The following is a 3,636-nucleotide window of genomic DNA, read 5'->3' on the forward strand; positions in this document are numbered from 1 at the left end:
GTCACAGCCTTACTTTTGATTTAATATATAGCAGCCAGTTTTCATACAATGATTGCACAAACAGCAATTGAGACAATAGATCATCTTCTTCTTATTGGAAAGATGTTGTGAAACTTGAAATGGTTCAGAAAAGATTTACAAGGATGTTGCCAGGGTTGGAGGATTTGAGCTAAAGGGAGAGATTGAATAGGCTAGGGATGTTTTCCCTGGAGAATCGGAAGCTGAGGTTATAGAGGTTTATAAAATCATGAGGGGCATGGATAGGATAAATAGACAAAGTATTTTCCCTGGGTGGGGGAGTCTAGAACAAGAGGGCATAGGTTTAGGATGAGAGGGGAAAGATGGGTTTTTTGAAGAAGTAACAGAGGATTAATGAGGGCAGAGAGGTAGACATGATCTATATGGACTTCAGTAAGGCATTTGACAAGGTTCCCCAAGAGAAACTGATTAGCAAGGTTAGATCTCATAAATACAGGGAGAACTAGCCATTTGGATACAGAACTCAGACTGGAGGCCTGTGACCAGTGGAGTGCCACAAGGATTGGTGCTGGGTCCAGTACTTTTCGTTATTTTTATAAATGATTTGGATGTGAGCTTAAGAGGTATAGTTAGTAAGTTTGCAGATGACACCAAAATTGGAGGTGTAGTGTTTAGCGAAGAAGGTTACCTCAGATTACAACAGGATCTTGATCAGATGAGCCAATGTGCTGAGAAATAGTAGATGGAGTTTAATTTAGATAAATGTGAGGTGCTGCATTTTGGTAAAGCAAATCTTAGCAGGACTTATACACTTAACGGTAAGGTCCTAGGGAGTGTTGCTGAACAAAGAGACCTTGGAGTGCAGGTTTATAGCTCCTTGAAAGTAGAGTCACAGGTAGATAGGATAATGAAGAAGGATTTTTGGTATGCTTTCCTTTCTTGGTCAGAGTTTTGAGTATAGGAGTTGGGAGGTCATGTTGCAGCTGTACAGGACTTTGGTTAGGCCACTGTTGGAATATAGCATTCAGTTCTGGTCTCCTTCCTATCAGAAGGATGTTGTGAAACTTGAAAGGGTTCAGAAAAGATTTACAAGGATGTTGCCAGGGTTGGAGGATTTGAGCTATAGGAAGAGGTTGAATAGGCTAGGGATGTTTTCCCTGAAGCGTTGGAAGCTGGGGGGTGACCTTTATAGAGGTTTATAAAATCATGAGGGTCATGGATAGGATAAATAGACATGGTCTTTTCCCTGGGGTTGGGAAGTCCAGAACTAGAGGGCATAGGTTTAGGGTGAGAGGGGAAAGATGTAAAAGAGACCTAAGAGGCAACTTTTTCATGCAGAGAGTGGTAAGTGTATGGAATAAGCTGCCAGAGGAAGTGGTGGAGGTGAGTACAATTGCAACATTTAAAAGGCATTTGGATGGGTATAAATAGGAATGGTTTCGAGGGATATGGGCCAGATGCTGGCAGGTGGGATTAGATTGGGTTGTGATATCGGGTCAGCATGGACGAGTTGGACCGAAGGGTCTGTTTACGTGCTGTACATCTTTATGACTCTATATTAAAGAGACCTAAGAGGCAACTTTTTCACGCAGAGGATGGTACGTGTATGGAATGAGCTGCCAGAGGAAATGGTGGAGGCTAGTACAATTGCAACATTTAAAAGGCATCTGGATGGGTATATGAATAGGAAGAGTTTGGAAGGATATGGGATAGGTGCTGGCAGGTGGGACTAGATTGAGTTGGGATCTGGTCGGCATAGACGAGTTGGACCGAAGGGTCTGTTTCCCTGCTGTACATCGCTATGACTCTATGACTCTATCTCTTTTAGGGAAGAAAAGCCTTGATTATTACTAAAACAAGTGTTTGGATCTTTTACATCTACTTGAACCACCAAACATATCACATCCTAAAAGCACATTTCTGATAATGCAATATTTCTTTATTACTTCTTATAATATTGGCATAAGTAAAGAGGTGTGCACCCCTACTTGCCAGAAAGAAGGTGGATGGAGAGTTTCCATATACTGATTGAAGTCCAAAGTATCACACTGCGACTGCAATTCTCAAGTATCAGCGAGTGGTCCAATGTTAGTAATTAGTAATTATCACTCATAAATCATGGCAACTTGGACATAAAGATATTTTGGTCTAATCTAATCATTCGGTCATAAGTATTATGTACATTAACACTGAAGATCAGTGAATATTTACACCAACTGAGGGAAGATGACAGAATTAATCCATGTGGTGAATTCACGCACTTGATGTTGGTACAACATGAAACAATTAGGGTAACTTTCAACTTCTGAGAAGATGGAAACCATAAAGCATAACGTCGGCCACCCATTATATACCCACATGACATCATCGGGTATATAACGAGCTTGCCAAAACTGAATGTTACCCTCAATGATTATTGTTATTTAGACTTTACATTTGATTGGACATATGTTATTTGAGAAAAAATGTGCAGTGCTTTTGGAAGAAGGGGGAGTAAAGGAATGGTATTATTTGGATAGTTGTTTCAAAGAGCCATACAGACACAACGGACTGATTGGCCTCCTTCTGCACAGAACAATTTTATGATTCTAGTTAAGGTTTTCAGATTGGAATAAGGCCTGTTTATGGGTAAATTTCTACAAGGTTTCTGTAGAAACCTTGTAATCTTCAGCAGCTACATTAATGATTTGAATGACAGCATTAATAACAGCCCCAGCTATGCCTGTCTCTTTGTTGGCTATGTAGAACAGTCGATCTTCCATAGTTACACCGGCACCGCTCCCCACCTCTTCCTCCGCTACATTGATGACTACATTGGTGCCACCTCGTGCTCCCGCGAGGAGGTTGAGCAATTCATCAACTTCACCAACACGTTCCACCCTGACCTTAAATTTACCTGGACCATCACTGACACCTCCCTCCCTTCCTGGACCTCTCCATTTCCATTAATGATGACCGACTTGACACTGATATTTTTTACAAACCCACTGACTCCCACAGCTACCTGGATTACACCTCTTCACACCCTACCTCTTGCAAAAATGCCATCCCGTATTCCCAATTCCTCCGCCTCCGCCGTATCTGCTCCCAGGAGGACCAGTTCCACCACAGAACACACCAGATGGCCTCCTTCTCTAGAGACCGCAATTTCCCTTCCCACGTGGTTAAAGATGCCCTCCAAAGCATCTCATCCACATCCCGCACCTCCGCCCCCAGACCCAACCCCTCCAACCGCAACAAGGACAGAACCCCCCTGGTGCTCACCTTCCACCCTACCAACCTTCCCATAAACCAAATCATCCGCCGACATTTCCGCCACCTCCAAACAGACCCCACCACCAGGGATATATTTCCCTCCCCACCCCTCTCCGCCTCCCGCAAAGACCGTTCCCTGCGTGACTACCTGGTCAGGTCCACGCCCCCCTACGACCCACCCTCCCATCCTGGCACTTTCCCCTGCCACCGCAGGAACTGTAAAACCTGCGCCCACACCTCCTCCCTCACCTCTATCCAAGGCACTAAAGGAGCCTTCCACATCCATCAAAATTTTACCTGCACATCCACTAATATCATCTATTGTATCCGTTGCTCCCGATGCGGCCTCCTCTACATTGGGGAGACTGGGCGCCTCCTAGCAGAGCACTTTAGGGAACATCT

The sequence above is a fragment of the Chiloscyllium plagiosum genome, chromosome 3 (genome assembly GCF_004010195.1).
Source record: "Chiloscyllium plagiosum isolate BGI_BamShark_2017 chromosome 3, ASM401019v2, whole genome shotgun sequence".
NCBI classification, from domain to species: domain Eukaryota; kingdom Metazoa; phylum Chordata; class Chondrichthyes; order Orectolobiformes; family Hemiscylliidae; genus Chiloscyllium; species Chiloscyllium plagiosum.